Genomic DNA, 19192 nt, shown 5'->3' on the forward strand with positions numbered 1-19192 from the left:
GAACGTAGCACCGAGATGACTTGACGGTCTGTTTTGGGTGAATCATCCATGGCCGGAGAAGGATCAGGTGGGGCCCCGACCTTCTGAGGTTCTTTCGCAAGGGAGCGGCTCGGTAGCGTAGGCCATTCCTCTAAAGATAGAGTCTTTTCTGCTTCCTTCGTGGAAGTGGTGGGCCCTTTCGCGGCGCGGCTAACTGGCACCGCAGAGGAGTGGGTACTGTCACTTCGCGCATGCGTCTTCTTCGAAGACGTACGATGGTGCCGACGTCGACGCCGACGCCGGACTACTTTGGCTGCCTCCCTGTGGGCCGAATTGTCCCTGGCCATTTGCTTGAGAACCGCGCGTTCCCTCTTGATGCGGGGACAGTCTTTCGACGAGGCCGCGTGAGGGCCGCTACAGTTGGCACACTTCAGGACCGTGGCACCGCAGGTCTGTTCTGCATGAGGTTCAGCGCAACGGGGACACAGTAGCGAGTTGGGACACACGCCCTTGACGTGTCCTAGCCTGAAACACTGATGGCATTGAAGCGGCTTCTGGATGAATGGTCGAACCGGATGTCGAAAATGTCCGACTTTAACGTGGGATGGGATACAATCCCCCTTGAATATTACTTTTACGCAGCGCGTATTCCCAAGGCGGCGCACTTGCGTAATGATCGTGCCTTCGTATGCCGGCTTGATGAGGCTAGGTAAGTCATCATTAGGAATGGCTATGTCGATGTCGTAAATCACACCGGCTATGGATGTGTCGTCGATCGGGATAAAGGGGCGCATTTTGATTCCGCCTAGCTCCGTGATCGCTTGAAGTTTTCCAAGCGCAGTCGCGGTGTACACATCTATGGCGAGTATATTCTTGCGTGGATTTATTCTTATATCTTTAATTTGATCCGGCACCGCACGTTCCAGAAAAATGGATAGGGCTTGCCTGTTCAGCAATCGTAGGTTGCTTGATGGCTCTTCCGGCATATAGATGATGACGTGTGGCCAGCGCGCAGGCCTTGACTTCATAGTCGTTGTGCTCGCAGGAGTTGACGGCGCTGTGTTGACGATTTTTCTTCTCGCCCTCTTACTCCGGACGGGTATGAAGCCGTCGTCGGATGAGTCGTCCGACATGGAGTACAGCTCGGTGTCTTCGGTGTCACTGGGGGAGCCAACTCGCTTCCTTGCGGTTGACGGCTGTGATGACGTCTGGCCAGGCGGGCCTCTAGCATGCTCAGTATACTGCGTTAAGTGCAGAAGGGTACCTTATAGCGTACATTGTGAACCGACTACCGGTGAAACGGTGATAACGTGCAGCCTTACTTGGCGTCTCATCGTGGAGAACACAATTAGCCGCATAGCGAACTAGCCATGGCTGTTGTTGATAATTGTGGAGGCTGTTCGACGCGGCGTCACTTTAACTCCGGCTACAGAGTTCTACTTTAGTCTTTAGATTTGACCTGTTGCAGTGTTCTACTTTGGTCTTTAGATTTGTCCTGTTGCTCTCCTTTCCTCTTTCCTTTTCCTCCCCTCCTTCCTACCTTCCATTTCTGTGTTGCTGTCACCTCCCTTCAGAGGAGTAGGCAGGCGTTGTGCCCCTTCCGGTGGCAGTTGCCAGCCTGCTCCTCGCTTTCCCTTTCCTGATACCTGTGTATATGTGTATATGTGTTCAAAACAAATAATAATAATAATATTCGAATACGTCCACTAGGCAGCACCTAGTGTTCAACGGCGCTTACGAATTCATTGATAATAAGGGCACACTGAAATGCTATTTACTTTTTTTGTTCGTTTTTTTTTTTTCTGCCGGCGTCCCGATTGACAATTCAGCTCATTTAGAAGCCTTTATTTATTTTCTTGTACGCATCGTTTTACCTTTTCTAAACACATGCGTCGCTTCTCGGTCTGTTTATTTCACTTTTACTTGATGCCACGAAATTATTTTGCAGCACGTGTATTCTCTCATGAAAACTAAAGGCGTCACTTTAATTTGGTTTTGGTTCGAAGCAAGTTTCCGGTGCGAAATATAGCTGCGCGCGCACTCTGTCGATGCGTACGAGCAAAGATGGGATTTTGGAACATGCTATGCCTTTGCACTGCTTTTCCCGTTTGGTGCGTGGTCAGAGCGGTGTTGGAATCGCACCGCTGGCCCGAGTTGTTGGGGTCTCGGTGCTGACGCCCGTTATTGCCAATGGGTCGCAAGCCCCAAGGGTAGCGTTGGCCTGGCGGCCTGGGGCACTGGAAGCATCCGAAGGTCCCGGCAAAGCATGAGAAGACTGGTAACAGAACAACTTGTTTATTCTAACATAGCAAAAGAGCGGCCGGTCAGGTCGACCGAAGTGGAGAGACGGGAGAGCACGTAACTCAACAGTACAAATCGGAGCCTCCCCCCTGGCGTCCGGGGGCAGCTGCTCTTATACTCTCGGCGTCGCGGTCCAAAAGGGAAGGAGGGAAGGTCACGGGATGAAGGTCACGGGACGGCGCAGCAGGGGCCCACGACGGCGCGAGCGGTTGAGCCGAGAGACCTCCAGGCCCCTCATTCGGGGAACTCCGCTCCCCGGCTGCCGCGCTTTGACAAGCGAGGGCACACACACACACACGCACACACGAAGACACGTGGCACTGAAACACGCCTGGACACGCTTGGCGGGTAGGCGTTGCGGCGTCGTTGAACGGGCCAAAATGTCCGCCGCTTTGAACAAAGCCCCGGCGTCCGTTGCATCCGCGCCGGCATTACCGCGCGTTGTAGGCGAAACGTAACAGACCGCCCCGCCGGGGGAAGGAGATCCCGAAGGTCAGGGGACTGCATCCGCTGTCCGGAGGGATGTCGCTCGATGATGCTCATAACCGAAGTTGGGCGTCCTTGGGCGTTTCTTGAGCGCAGCGCACAGAGAAGGCCTCGTTCTCACGTTCAGGTGCACACAGGACACTGCAAAGTGACTTCGGGAGAGTTGACATTTTTGTTCTCGTTTCCGGCAAGCGTTAGAACCACGCCAAAAGTCAACCGCTCAGTCAGCAAGCACGGCACAACCCTCACTAAGCCCTGCCAGGCTCTTTCCCCTTTTTTTCTGCTGCCTAGTTCCTTACAGTAGTTTAGCAGCACTCAGAACGCGTCCACAAATCGGAAAATTGCACTAGAAAGCATATCATCACTTTGAAACACTACACAAAAGCAATAAGTTAAAAAAAATCCTGCCTCAGGAAGAAAAACATCAGTAACAAGCAATTTTGAGGCTGATTCCCACGTTAGGGGCTTCGACTTAAGCCATCGGCGTTACCGTTGAGACTCCCCTTTTTGTAACGCACCTCAAAGGAATATTGTTGCAAAGCGAGGCTCCAGCGCAGGAGGCGACCATTTTTGGGAGAGATGGTCTGCAGCCATTGGAGAGGGCAGTGATCCGTCTCAATGATAAACCTCGAGCCAGCTAGGTAACATGACAATTTCTGAACGGCCCACACGATACACGCACACTCTTTCTCGGTGGCGCTATACGCCTGCTCACGACTCGTCAGCTTACGACTAGCATACAGGACGGGGTGTTCTACTTCTCCATTTTCCCGTTGGCACAGTACAACGCCCATGCCTCGCTCACTAGCATCACACTGAACAACGAACCCTTTTGTGTAGTCGGGCGATCGTAGCACAGGCTGGCTTGTTAGGGCGCTCTTTAGGGCGCTAAAAGCTCTTTCCTTCGTCTCATCCCAGACGACTGTTTGCGGCTCTGTCTTTCTTAGAGCATCCGTCAAGGGAGCCGCGATATCAGAGTACCTGGGGATGTACCTCTGATAGTAGCCGGCGACACCTAAGAACGACCGAATATCGGTCTTCGTACGCGGTTGCGGGAAGTCTCGCACAGCGGCCACCTTTATTTCAGAGGGGCGGCGACGACCCCGACCAATCACGTGTCCGAGGTAGACAACCTCGGCCTGTGCTAACTGGCACTTGGGAGCCTTGAATGTCAAGCCCGCATCGCGCAGGCGGGTTAGCACTGCCCGCAAGTGCGCCATATGCTCAGGCCAGGATGCGGAGAATATCGCTACGTCGTCTAGATACGGTAAAGCGAATTCTTGCTGTCCCCGCAACACTTTATCCATGAGGCTTGAAAAGCAGTATGGCGCGTTCTTCAAACCAAAACTCAAAACTTTAGGACGGAATGTCCCCATTGGTGAAATGAACGCCGCATACCTACTAGCCTCTTCTGTAAGTGGAACCTGCCAATAACCCCTGACAAGATCTAGGGTGGAAATAAACTGAGCGCTACTCACTCTCTCAAGGCGCTCCTCGATGTTAGGGATCGGATAAATTTGATCCTTAGTGATGGAATTAAGCCTGCGGTAGTCGACGCAAGGACGAGGTTCCTTGCCCGGTACCTCAACTAAAATCAAAGGGGAGGTATAATCACTCTCACCCGCTTCAATAACACCGAGCTGTAGCATTTTCTTTACCTCAGCCTCCATAATATCGCTCTGGCGGGGTGACACCCGGTACGCCTTGGATCGTACTGGCTCTGGGGAGGTAAGTTCTATGTCATGAGTAAGGACAGAAGTCCTACCAGGCCTCTCAGAGAACAGACCTTGAAACTCTTGTAAGAGCTGGTGTAGTTCGGTTTTCTGCTCAGGCGACAGCGATGCTTTACTTATTAAGTCACTAATGACTTGATCGGTGTCTTTCCTGTTCGTCACTGAGCCTAGTCCCGGAAGCTCGACCGGAAGCTCTTCTAACTTTCCCGCATCGGGAATTTCCTCTCCAGTATCTGGTGCCTTTAACGCTACAGGCTCAATTTTATCCCGTTCGGGCGTGCTCTGAATACTAGCTTGCTGCGCCTCTGACCCTTTCTCATCGTTCAACAACGTCGGCCCCGCAACTACCGCCTTTGCAGCGAGCTCCCGAACCTTCGATCTGGTTAAGGCCTGAACGCTAGCCTCACCAAACAAAAGCCCCTTCTCGCGCAGGAGGTGATCGGACCTGTTCGAAAATAGGTACGGGTACTGGGGGGGCAGCATAGATGACACTGCGGCCTCCGTCTCAAGTGCTCCGAAAGGTCCTTCAATAAGCACTTTTGCTACCGGCAGACACACGCTATGAGCTTCCACTGCTTGCTTGATCCATGCGCACTCGCCCGTGAACATAACGGGTTCTACGTAAGAGGGATGAACTACATCCATCGTGGCTGCGGTATCGCGAAGCACTCGGCACTCTTTCCCGTTCACGAGGAGGTCTCGCATGTAAGGCTCGAGAAGCTTGATGTTCTCGTCAGTGCTGCCTAATGAAAAAAACACGACTTTTGGTTTTGTTTCTGGGCACTGCGCCGAAAAGTGACCCGGCTTCTGGCACGTATAACACAGGCGCGCTTGCCTCGCCTCGAACCGCTTTCTGCGTTCGGCTTCGGCTGCCGCCGTCTCCTTACGTTCGGTCGGACACTGCGCCGAAAAGTGACCCGGCTTCTGGCACGTATAACAAACGCGCGCTTGCCTCGTCTCGAACCGCTTTCTCATGGGCGTGAACTTCGGCCTCTCAAACTTGGAGCCAAATTCACCCTTTTGACCGTCCTTAGCTCCGCGAGCCCGACGCGTCACAAACTCCTCGGCTAGCTCAGCGGCTCTAGCCACCGTACTAACGTCTGGCCTATCCAAGACCCAGTACCGCACGTTCTCAGGTAACCGACTATAAAACTGTTCTAGCCCGAAACACTGCAGAACTTTCTCGTGGTCACCAAACGCTTTCTCTTCTTTGAGCCACTCCTGCATGTTTGACATAAGCCTGTACGCAAACTCTGTATATGACTCACTTCTGCCTTTCTCATTTTCCCGAAACTTCCGACGGAACGCCTCCGCTGACAGCCGGTACTTTTTTAGCAGACTCGATTTCACTTTGTCGAAATCCTCTGCCTCCTCTCTCTCCAAGCGAGCGACTACGTCGGCCGCCTCGCCGGGTAGCAAAGTGAGCAAGCGCTGTGGCCACGTTTCCCGAGAGAACCCCTGCTTCTCGCACGTTCGCTCAAAGTTAACCAGGAACAAACCAATGTCCTCTCCAAGCTTAAACGGCCGCATCAGGTCAGTCATTTTGAACAATACTCGTTCTCCTGCACCGTGTGCCTGACTTCCATTACGAGCGCGTTCCATCTCTATCTCGAGACGCTTCAATTCCAAAGCGTGTTCGCGCTCTTCTTTTTCTTTCTGCTCTATAAGTTCGCGCTCATGTCTTTTTGCCCGCTCCTCAATGGTCTCAAGGCAATCCGACAGCTCGTCATCTTCAGCTTCTAACTCAAGAATAGCCCTTAGCAGTTCTGGTTTTCTGAGTTTGTCTGAGACATCCAGACCCAACTCTTTTGCAAGCTCCAGTAATATCGGTTTGCGCAACGACTTCAAATCCATGGCTGCTCTGAATGCTGCTTTCTCTACTGCCTACTATTGTCTTGCCGCAAACTAACCCGGTAGCAACGACAACCACAATTACCAGCTCTGTTTCTAATACTAACAAAAGCCTGGCAAAACTCAGAAGAAGAAAGTCCCGCACTCACCAAACCTTGCAGCCAAGACTTCAGCGCAGTCGTTCCGCTGCAGGCAACCAGTCGTCACACAGGGCTCGTTGCACTGCTCCCGGATGGTCGTTGTGCTGCTCCGCATACAGTCAACCGCATCTCTTCGCTGCTGGCCTCCGTTGTCGCGATCTCACCGCTGGCAACCAGATTGTTGGAATCGCACCGCTGGCCCGAGTTGTTGGGGTCTCGGTGCTGACGCCCGTTATTGCCAATGGGTCGCAAGCCCCAAGGGTAGCGTTGGCCTGGCGGCCTGGGGCACTGGAAGCATCCGAAGGTCCCGGCAAAGCATGAGAAGACTGGTAACAGAACAACTTGTTTATTCTAACATAGCAAAAGAGCGGCCGGTCAGGTCGACCGAAGTGGAGAGACGGGAGAGCACGTAACTCAACAGTACAAATCGGAGCCTCCCCCCTGGCGTCCGGGGGCAGCTGCTCTTATACTCTCGGCGTCGCGGTCCAAAAGGGAAGGAGGGAAGGTCACGGGATGAAGGTCACGGGACGGCGCAGCAGGGGCCCACGACGGCGCGAGCGGTTGAGCCGAGAGACCTCCAGGCCCCTCATTCGGGGAACTCCGCTCCCCGGCTGCCGCGCTTTGACAAGCGAGGGCACACACACACACACGCACACACGAAGACACGTGGCACTGAAACACGCCTGGACACGCTTGGCGGGTAGGCGTTGCGGCGTCGTTGAACGGGCCAAAATGTCCGCCGCTTTGAACAAAGCCCCGGCGTCCGTTGCATCCGCGCCGGCATTACCGCGCGTTGTAGGCGAAACGTAACAGCGGCGTTTCGGCTGCGTTATCAAAGGGCATTTGTTATCAATGTGATCAGTCGGCCTTGAGAGACGGATATTAAGTGTGACGTAGAGACAAAGGAATAGCTGCAAAGCGGCGAAACCTGCTGTTGGTGTTGCTTCCGTACCATTAGCAAGGTGATCAGCTGTCTCTTCGGTTTGCGACAGGCAATGCAGTTGCTTTCAATCAGCTTATTTGAGGGTGCTGCTTTATGATGCGGTTGGGAGCGCAGTCACGGGGTATTTTTCGTATTTCGTGAGGTTTGTTTGCCAGTCGGAAAAAAAATGCACGCAATTAGTACATCGCTGAAAACACAGCATTTAGATGTCACCTGGGGGTGCCTACAAATGTCTCATTGATGCTTTGATAATTAGGAGAGTAGTTCTCGAATTAGGTAATTACAATTGTCGAATTAAATTTCAGGAACGAAAGAATTACTGTTGGCTACTCCACTGTACTGGAAACAATATGCACTAGGTTTTCTTCATGTAAAGCAACCACTCTTTTTTTAAGTCTTGGTGCATAATAGTTGGGGCACCCTGTATAATTCACCCAGTAACCTAAATGAGGCCAAGCAGGATTCACTCTAAATCATAATCAACAGTAGTCATGAACAGGAGCGCTTATACTCGGACTCACAGAAAAAAAAGAAGACTGAGAGACGCTGCAGTTTCGCAGGAAAGGCGAAGCTGTATTAGTAATAGCGAAATAGACGACAATTACACGAAGGAAGGTAATACCAGCGAGACACGCCAGATTCTTGGTGGTGGGAGAAAACTCAGGCTTTGAGGCTACTCTGAGATCTTGTAAATTCTCCTAGAAGGCCGTCACTTCAGCGAACAATTCTTCGAGGTCACATAAAGTTTCGTCAAGTTCAAGAAATATATATAAATAAGCGCGTCGGGCCCAAATGCCTCCTCCTCCCCCCCCCCCCCCCCCCCCCCCCCCCCCCCGGAAGAATCAAAACTTTCCGCCTATGCCGAGATGCGTTCGTGGAAACAACAGCTTTAAACAACGCACCAGAGGGCACTACGAAAGCACCACAGGAACACAGACATCACTCCTCGTTAAAATTAGATTTTGGTGTCAGCTGTGGACACACGCAAGTAGGCGCCGGCTGCTGCTGCATATACTACTGCATCAGCTGGAATAAAGTGCGCAGGGAAACGCAGTCGAGGACAGCAAAAGACTGGATGGGGTGATGATCGGAGGGAGAGGCCTTCGTCCTGCAGTGGACTTAATGTAGGTTGTTGTTGTTGTTGTTGTTGTTGCTGCTGCTGCTGCTGCTGCTGCTGCTGCTGATGATGATAATGATGTGGGAGTGTGTGTGTGTGTGTGTTTGTGTGTGTGTGTGTATCGCAAACTTTTCTTTATTTTTCGAAATTCATAGTTCACCTACGCATTTGAAACTTTCAGCCAAGATTACCAATAGCATGGCCATCATTTCTCTTACATATAACATTCTTATCACTTCTGGCTATTTCAGGGTAGCGGAAATCTTTGTCAGCGTTTCATGTAGCTCTTCTGAACAGCAGGAAACGAGGGTTTCCTAATTCTATTTAAGAAACCTAAGTAACCCCCCCCCCCCCCCCCCCCTTTCGTTTAGAAATTGCTCTGGGTGTTTCTCCTAGCATACGTCCTATTCCCTCTAAATATGAGCTTTGTGAATGGTCTATGGTCTAGCTCTTCGAGGACACATTGGAAAGACGCATAATACGTTTTCGAGCGCTTCTCGCTGCAATAAAAGTTGTACTGAAAAATTGCGTAGACAGCTGTAGCGAAAAGATAGCATCACTCGGCAACTATTTTTGGCTCATTGTTATTTTTCCCGATAACATCAGTTGATACCTATGTCATCGGTACGACGTCCAAACATGGCGTAATCACATTTAACTTTCCTGATGAGGACGCGTCCGTCTGCATGCCACGAATAACAATAACAATTATCAGCAACACTTGATGAGTTCTGAGACGTACGTTTCTAATTTTGCTTTCTCATGTTTTCGGAGATTTAAACGCTGAATTTTGCAGTCCTGAGCACATTCTTCTTTTTAGCTACTGTCATGCAAATCGAATCATAATCTCAGGTTTCCTATCAGGTTTCGAAGAAAGCCTGTGACGGAAGCCCGCGTTGTCGGAGGAATTTTGCAACATAATTTATCAAGTTTTCATTCGGGGATTACGGAATTCCACGAACTTCAATGTTACTCTTCCTGTTCCGCATTTCAATGCCCTTCAGTGACGTTTTCGAATCTTCAACGTCACAGATTTTAGAAGTCTTGCTCTCAACATTACGACCTCGCTCATTTGATCTCGCGATATCTCTACCGTGCTTCGCCTGTTCAAAACTTCAGCATGCTTTCGTGACGCCATTTCAGTGCAATCACTTAGCTCGTCATCTCGAGTGTCAAGAGCGCTTACCCATTTCGTTAGACTTGCCGGAGCTGCGATTAGGTCAGAATTCGCACCCAGTCCTACTTAGCTTTTTCACTTTACATTTCTGCAAAAGAATCAGCGTTATCTTCTACAATTAGAGTAGCACCTGCTCTTAATTAGAGGAAGGTGCCGATATCTCGGAACAGTTGTTCAAGTTGTAGGCGTACTCACGTTTCAGTCAGTTCAGTAGACGGCCATCATCCAGTACAAGTTCGGTGCATCACGGTCGCACATCTTCGGGTGTTGTAGAAAACCATGGCACACACAAAACAAAAAGTAATTGAGCAACGTGGCAACAGCAGAGCAGTCGTGGCGGTAGTCTACTACTAAGCCTTGAAGGGTAGACGTAAACAAACGAAAAAAAGAAACAAGCAAGATTAAACTGATCCGAATAGACAAAGTACAAGGGGCGTTAGGGGGCGTCCGTTCGTCACCGCCACTGCTGCAAATGTGCATTGTATAGTTCTACCGCCAGGAGCACCATAGCGCAAAGATGCCGTGACGTCAGTGCATGGCCATGTACACTTCACGGAAAAGGTTCTGGTCAATGTTTCCATTTTTTCTCTGAAAAGGTAGAGCACGAAGTACGTTAGCTATACTACCGCTGCTGCCAATGTGACCTCAGATATTAGGTGAGTTCTGCGCAAACCAACAAGATTGAGGAAGGAAGGGAAGGACGCAGCAACGAAGTTAATGGGAACACATAGACGGCTTTGTGAAAACGAAGAAAAAGAAAGGAAAGGCTTCGTGATTAATAAACGCCGCTTTGTTCAGGCGATTGTTTCCGTCATCAGCTTCCATGAAGAGCGGTCGCTTTGCCGAACCGGCGAGGTTAACCTCTGGAAAAAGAGCGCTGTGCAGTGCAATGGCGAAATTATCGGCTACTCCAGGCACTCCGAGATAGAACAAAGAAATGAATTCTGCTGAAGTAGCCAAGCAATAAATACCACACTACATGCGACGCAATCGTCGCACACAACAACATACATCACTCATTCATTTATGCGGCCTTCCGCAGAACTGAATGCCCTCCAGGAGACTCTGCTCAGTGTTGGTGAAGATTGCCGGGCTGACGGAACCGAAAGGAACGTCCGGGACATGCGAGTATGAAAAACCTTTCGTGCACCTCATCGCGCTTCCTCCTTGTGGGTGTATAGTACGACGACTACCTGTACTTCTACTTGGTCAAGCCGACATTGGAGCCTTCAACCACGCCGACCCATTTTCCATGGAGAAACACATGAAAAAAACAAAAAGATATCATGCTACCTTAATAGAAAATGTACAGTCATGGCGAAACTGCGCAAACGAAAACGAATGTGGAAATGATATCCAAGTCGGCGCCCAGAAAACGACGAAAGCACAGCGAAAGGCTCGTCGCGTATGTATTCGGTGAGTGATTCTCCAGATCGATAGCGAATAAAATAGCTTCGCGAAAGTGCGCTCGAGAAAAACCGTCTGATGCTTCCCGCTTTCTAATCATATTGGCTTTTTCCACCCGACTTTTATATTTGTCCTTCTGAGAGCGAGATGCGGCACGCTCTCATCTGCGTTGTGAATCGAGCATTGAATCTGGCGGTGGAAGTGATCAATTCAGGGTGTTGCGGCTTTACCGTGAAGCCAGGTTTGGCGAATTCTGTCACTCGATCGTTCAGATCACTGCCACGTCTCTCTTATCTTCCGATTTTTATTCGCCCACGAAACACAAAATAAAATTTGAGACGTTGAATGGTCGTCGCACTGCGCAACGATGCATGCAGCGTTCTATTTTCGGCCTAGTAAGGCTGCGGTGAAAAGGACTCTGTTAGGTTTATTTAATTTAAGATTAACACGAATAAAAGTTAGCACCGTGAAACCTCGTCGGTTGCTTGATTACATTGCAGGATAACAGGAGTTTATAAAAATAGCTAGATTTACATAACTGGATTTTTCCATTTCCTACGAATTTCTATCGGCCTTCATGACCGATGTCTTATTTACACGGGTTATCACGTACAGTCGCAGAGCCATGAGAAGTACACATTAGCTAACCAAAATAATTGCTATGGAATAGGTTTTCAGCAAATACTGTAAACGTTTATCATTGCCCGCGCTTTTGTTGTACGGGTCTCGTCTCTTGCGAGAGGGTCGCGAGAGTTTACCGACAACGGTATGGAATTTTTTTATAGTAAAGCTTATTGCTCCTTGTTTTGAAGCATTCGGTATGCATTCCAGTGATTACTTGTGTTGCCCATGCTGTTCCAACGAAGATGATAGGTAATTCACAAGGAGACAATTTGAATTTCGTATGAGGGCATAAGGACGACTAATAGAAAACTTCCATCATGTGGCAAAATTTCGTTAGGGCTGTAGGTCAGATATTTCTACACTCAGCACTTACGAAACGTTAGACTAGCCTCCTTGAAAAGCTATTATTTATTTATTTATTTATTTATTTATTTATTTATTTATTTATTTATTTATTTATTTACAGAAAGGCACAGAGGTCGGCGATAACTTGTTCTGGCCTGCTACTCTACACTGAAAGTAGCTTGGAAAAAAGCTATAGTGGCACTTGTTATTAGGTCTGCGCTGTTTGCATTAGGCCAAGGACCTAAAAGAAACTAGTCTAATAGCGGCCTCTTATAGACGTTTTCATTGGAAGAGATCAGTTGCTGTCGTTCTTGCGCGTACACGGGACAAACGCAAAATATATGATCAATTGTTTCTGGTACCTTACAGTATTCACAGTTTGGGCTAGTATCACTGCAGCGTATCAGATGTCTATAACGATTGGTGTATGCGACACCAAGGCGAATCCGGTGCACCATGTTTGTTTGACTTCTTTTGAGCTTGTGAGGCATACAAAATATCATTTCTTGGTCCCATTTGTGTACTCACTTGTGTCGTCGTTCTGGTTAGGTCCACTCTTCCAACGTATGGTTGAGTATCACGCTACGAAGTAAGGCATTTGTGTCTGTTCATGAGAACGGAATGCGTATTTCAGAAGCAATATTTAATGCAGTTTCCGCTTCAGCGTCTGCCTCTTCGCTCCTTATCATGCCGCAGTGTGATGGTATTTTCTGGAAGGTGACATTGCGGCCATTTCTATTTTCGTGGTCGAGGTGCGCTGTATTTTTTATAGCCATTGAATAATACGGGGCAACTCTGAGGAAACAGTTAATCGTTTGAAGAGCTGACTTGCCATCGCAGAATGTCGTCCATGCGTGAGGAGGTTCCCCGGAGAAAAATAGAAGTGCCTCCCGGATGGCAAAAAGTTCTGCAGCAGTTGATGTTGACCTATGGTCTAGTTTAAACCGCCGAGCGATCATCATATGTGGGATGACGTAGGCTGCAGTGAAGGCATATGGTGTGACAGAGCCATCGGTATACACATATACAGTATCTCCATATTCTGCAGAAATGTGTAACAAGATAAGTTGCTTGAGGCCAATGGATGCAACGGATGACTTTTTTGTAATTCCATGTCTAGGCAGAACCCACGGAGGTATTCTCAAAATACAGGCTGGAGAAGAACTTCACGGCAGAATACTCTGATGGCGTGATATATTCCTTGAAAAGCTGGAATCTAGGTGTGTGGCAGGGAGCGATGACAGAGGATGGTGCCTGTGCGGGGCCAACACGCGAAGGTACATTCCAAGAGGCTCGCAGAGCAAGTATACACCAATAGGACAAGCACGAGCTTCCGCTATTGTTCCATTGGTTGACGTGCATTTTGGGAGGCCCAAGCATGTGCACAATGCTTGAGCTTGAATGCTCTCCAGCGTGCGCACGGAGCTAAGTCCCATGCTTGACAGCGCCGGCATGCTGTACCGCATATACCCTACGAAGAGTGCTTGGTACACTTGGAGCAATGACGACTCCGAGGGACCCCATCTCATTCCTGCAACGACGAAAAGGACGTGAACAAAACTCGTCAGCTTTGACTTCAGTGCGGCAATTGATACGGGTTTTAGAAGAATGCGTCATTCTAGGTCGTAGTCACAATGAAATCATCGAAGCAAAATCTATCATAGGTCTTGGCCATGCATGCGTAAGCTCACCTTCCTTATCGTTATTAAGCAATGAATTGGCCTATCTCAGACTGCCGCCACAGGCTGTCTAAATATGTTTTTTCACATAGTTACTTTCGGTTTTGTTGCTTGGTTTTGTGTTGTCTCTCCATGTCACATGGTTCGCTGAGTGTATAAGTAGCCTTCTGTGTCACGAAATAAACCATCAATTGGAAGTTAGCGCTCACTCTGTTCTCCGTTCCTTTTCATTACCCCTTCCATCTTCCTTTTTGCTGGTTCTGAACTGCGCTACAAGCCTAAAGAATCATGACATACCAACTCGTCCAAACCGCCACACTTACAGAATAGTCCCCCTGGCCCACCCTCAAAATTGGCTCTGCCAAATGCAAAAAAGCCCACCTGGCCTTCTCACAAAATTGACTTTGTCCACCTCCAAAACTTCAGTGGCCCACACTCAAAATTGACATTGCCCAATTCAAGCACACGACCAAGTGAAAGTATCGCTCCGAAGAATGATGCTGCTTTCGCATTCAATGCCAGTAAGGAGACTTAAATTCCTCTGTAACTTTTTGGATGTACTGACTGCTTTGTATTACTCCAGTTGGTTGTTTATATTACTTTGTTCCTCTCATCTTTTTCCCTCCTTGTAATTTACCCAGTAGGGAGTCGGCAGTACTGAATACATAAGAACCTTTTATTCTCATCTTGTGAAGTGGACGCCCACTCAGAGAGCAGTGACGTCACGCCAGCCATGGCGCGCTATTAAAACAATATCAATCGGCCCAATGCAATAAGTGTGCTACTAGAATAACAGTCAGCTGGGCGGCGTTTGTGTCTCAGAGAGTAACTTCCTCGCTACGGTAGGCTTGTCTCTCAGCTGAAAAAGTGGAGCAGAGCGTGACCGGAAATAGGAATCGTCTCGGCAAAGCCAGATGGCTGGGTGACGAGTGCTTCGCAAGCAGACTGTCATTTGTTTTGCTGTCTGCGCAGGAGCAACCATCGCGCGAGGAATTCAGGATCAACGTGTGAACTCGGCCGAGTATTTTCTTGGCACTTACGTCCTAGTGCGGCACGGTACGGCACTGAAAAGACAAGCCAAATCGACCGCACCGTGTAACATCGGCACAAACATAGCGATTGCAATTCCGCACCTCCAGTCTTCACCAATTATTTTTCATTCACCGCGGTCTCTAAAAGTTGTTGTGCCTCGTTCTAAATCAAGAAACGACATAGCCATGTCCAGTGGACTTTAAAGAAACATTGGAAAGCAAGAAAGAACTTCCCGTATAGCATAACAGGTGAAGCTGGGGCTTTATAACATAAAGCTGTTCCAAACTTTTCTATTACGATGCTGCAATTAGCTCTCCACGATTGGCCAAACATTTACGGGCCACTCCCAACTTCGCCTGTCTGTCACAGGAGGTCACGAAAGCCGCGATAGCTCCCCATCTGATATGACGTGTACACATTGATTATGCATGAATGGTCAAAAAACTAAGAAAAATAATTAGTCCTGATTTGGCTCTCGTAATGGTCAAGAGTTTTCGCGCTGCGCCCACCTCGCCTGTCTGTCACGCGACGTCAAGAAACTGCGAAAACTCGCTGCGTCAAAGTGGCATGTACGCGTTAAAGATACATTAATATTCCGAATAAAACTAACAATTTTTCTGAGTAGGTGGTGAATAGATGGCTGCCGACCGATCGCTCAGGCACTAGCTATTCCCACCTACCGCAGAGCGCGGATTTATTTGCTTATAATTAACTTTTTTACGAGGCAGTAAAATGTTATCGATCCCTTTCGGCACGTATATGACATCATCCTGCCAACTCTTCTTTGCTGAGGATCCGTTTTGACGGCCTTTTTAATCTTCTGTTGCACGCCGCTGCCATTTTCGACCAACCACGGCAAGCTAAATAAGGGGAAGCGGACCAATCGTAGACACCGGCACCACCTTGCTCATCCGGTTATCTATTTTCACTGCGCTCGCGCGGCCCCATCATAATCCTCGGCACTTGGTCGCGCTCTTCACCTCTTATCCGCCAATTAGATAAGAAAACTAGCGCATTGTAGGCAATTTTACTCGTTTTGAAAGCAAACAAAAGTGACCGCTTATAGAAGAGAAGGGCGTTTGATTGAGAGAAACTAGAGAGAGAGAGAGAGAAAGATTGCGCTGTTTAGACAACGCAACGGGTCACCGTCCGATGCTTGCGTGGGCGGTTACGTAAGATTTGACGTGAGGAGACTGGAATAAAAACATATTACAATAGTATTGCGTTACATGGCCCCTGGACAAACAGAACAGGCTGCAACAATAAAAAAAGACACATTTATCCATATACGCTATTTTATTTGTCCGCTTTGCATGATAAGTCAAAGCGAAGTTTAATCGATGAAAAACATATTTTTGGGAATCCATCGGCGTATAATGTGATACTATTCCAATCTGTGTTTATTCCAATCTTTTGACGTCAAATTTACTTAACCGCCGACGGAAGCATCGGGCGGTGACAGGCAGCATTGTCTTAACAGCCCATTAAAACGCTCCTTCTTTCATAGGAGGTCACCTTTGTTCATTTTCAAAACGAATAACATTGCCTACACTGAGCGCTTGTTCTTATCCAATTGGTTGAAGAGAGGCGAGGAGCACGCTTAAGTGGATAGGGTTTCCATGGGGCCGAGGGAGCGCAGTGAAAATAGACAACCGGATGAAGAGAGTGGTATCGGAGTCTGCGAATGGTCCGCTTCCCTTTACTTAGCTTGCCGTAGTTTGCAGAAAATCACGGCGGCGTGCAACGGAAAGTTTAAGAATTCCGCTAAAACAGATCATCAGGAGGGGATAAAACGTGTCTCTAGTCCGCAGTGTTCTTGTAGCCATCCAGACGAAGATGTGCATCATCTTCTTCTCGAGTGCTCGAAATACGATACACAAAGAATGGTACTGCAAGCTAATTTGTTTTAAAAAAAAGTGTACTTGGTCCATGGCCAACTGCGGGCCTTCAGAAAAGAGCGCTTCTTGCCCTGAAAAAGTTTTTTATGGACACCAACATTTTGGGAAAATATTAAGTATCAGATGATCCGAATACGCTAAATGAGTTACATAAACGTTGTTCGTGGTTCATAATTGGTTTATGTGGTGATCGCAACTTTTACGCAATATGTATAATTCTGTTCTGTACTTGCAGTGTATTACATGTGTTGTGTGTTTTGGCTGTTCAAAACATCTGACTTTATATATGCGTACGTGGACAGAACTAATGCACAGAACTTTGCGACTCATGTACTGTTGGAATGCATATTTTTTATTGATCCGGTGTTCTACTGAGTGTTATATTTTGTCTCGCTATTCTCCCTTTTTACGCAAATTTGTTTCGTTTGCCAAGTGACAAGGAGTAGTGCCATCATAAAGGCACCAACCTCTCCTAACATTCACTTCAATAAAAAAAAAAAGGTAGAGTTGGCATAGCGATGTCGTATAGGTGCCGAAAGTGCTCTATAACGTTTTACTGCTACACAGAAAAGTTTACTATAGGGAAATAAATCCATGCTCACCGGCGGGTGCAAGTAGCGAGCGCCTGAGCGATCGGCGCGCAGCTATCTTCTATTCCTTTCGGAGCGGGCAGACTCTGGCGATTCAGAAAAAAAATTCAGTTTTGTTCGGAATATTGATGCCTCTCTAATGCGTACACGTCACTTGGACGCGGTGAGTATTCGCGGTTTTTTTGACGTGGCGTGACACAGGCGTATTGGGCGCAGGCCGAAACCTTTTGACCAGTATCAGAGGGCTAATGGTGAGAAGGCGTCGAATCAGGAATAATATTTTTTTTTTTTTTGGTTTAACCATGTATAATCAGTGTGCACACGTCATATCAGATGGGGAGCGATTGCTGTTTTCGTGACGTCGTGTGACAGACAGGCGAAGTTGGGGGTGGCCCGAAAGTGTTCTTACCAGTCGTAGCGGCCTGATTGCACAATTGGAATTTGGAATTGCTTTACGTTATAGCGCGTTATCAAAGGTATTGTAATTTGCGCAAATATACGTGATGAGAGTAGTGATTTCATGAATACGTGATTGCGATGTCTTATACTACTGGAGAATTGGTAATGCTTAATTGTGCTTCCAATTTACTCGAACCCAAGTTCAGCCATTTCTAAATGAAATACCTGGTAGCACTCATGCGAATATATTGTGCTACATTGTCGATCTTTTGAAATAAGCTTATACCTCATACAAGCCCTGAGGCCTGCTAGAGGGTTTCAAGTAAATCTACTTCCACGCAGTGTCATACAACGTTGAATTGAACGAAGAATTATGGCTGCTGGATGCAGATATGAAACGAAAATCAGATATATTAAGCGGACACGTTAAAATATGGGAAGCGAAGCTTTCAGGAATCAGCATTTCTCTTTGCGAGTACATGCTTACCCGCAAGACGAAGGCTAGGGCAACGATGGACCAGTGAGACCAACCCTATGCTCTGGTTTGGGCCTGACACATCGAACCTTCCATCCGAACCACGCAATGCTTCAAAAACTAATATATCGCATCGATGAACGGTGAAGATTCTTAGCTCATGAGAAGCTGTTTCTCGACGGCGTGTTTTACATTAGGCTCTCTTTGCCAGCCGATGCTGCGGGAGCAACATGCCATTTCGGCTGAGGATAGGGATTCTCAAATGAAATTCCACGAAAAGGCGTGAACAAATTGCTAGTGCGTGGCGAGTTTTTGTCGGTGAGCAGGACCGATCCCAGAAAACCATGGCCTTATAGTCTGCCACCCCGAAGAAGTGATATATTCAGAACATAGGACACTTTTTTTTGATGGTCAGCGTACAATACCGAACTTGCCTGCGCAACCGTTGCGCATTCCTCTGTTATGCCGTAATCATGAATCCACGCATTTTCGTCCCTATCATGCATTGCGCAGAGTAGCACGTCACAGCACACTACTGCAGACTACCTCAGGCAGACCTGCCCACCTTCCTTCAAATAAGTGCCACCTCTCTATCATTCTCTCTGCCGCCTCCAATTCAGCCGCGGGTTGGCCCAATTGCTATCGCAGCGACCATGCTCTCGACCACGGAATAAAATAAAATTCAGACCACTCAAATGAATTCTTTTCACGTTATAACTCTATGTAAGAATAACAGCACTTTTGCCAATCAATCAGGCTGTGAGGCACCGACGTCAGCCTTCCATTTACGGTGGCTCAGCTCCCGAGCACCGAAGAACAACTTGAGCGACAGAGAAAGCATCCCGTATGTCTGTCGTTTTTTTTCTTTTTTTTTTGTAAGGCATTCTGCGAGCCCAACTCGGTTAGAATTTTCCTCTAGGGAGGAATAAACGGTACCATTTTGAGCGCTCCTGTTCCTTCCATCACAAGAGGACATTTCTCTCGTTTTCCCTGTCTTTAAGCGATTGCTGTCATTG

The 19192-nt window shown here is 48.2% G+C and overlaps 1 long non-coding RNA gene across 2 annotated transcripts in view; it reads right to left on the reverse strand.

Moving 5' to 3' along the window:
- The window catches only part of LOC140216107 (uncharacterized), a 291638-nt gene that overhangs the window by 122325 nt on the left and 150121 nt on the right, over window positions 1-19192 (reverse strand). The window contains exon 2 of one of the 2 annotated variants that reach the window (XR_011892769.1): window positions 9923-9985. This is a non-coding gene — a long non-coding RNA (uncharacterized lncRNA). Of the gene's footprint in view, window positions 1-9922; window positions 10176-19192 lie in introns of those variants that run through there. The other variant, XR_011892768.1, reaches the window with a different exon arrangement.

This window comes from Dermacentor andersoni, chromosome 2 (assembly GCF_023375885.2).
Source record: "Dermacentor andersoni chromosome 2, qqDerAnde1_hic_scaffold, whole genome shotgun sequence".
Lineage (NCBI taxonomy): Eukaryota > Metazoa > Arthropoda > Arachnida > Ixodida > Ixodidae > Dermacentor > Dermacentor andersoni.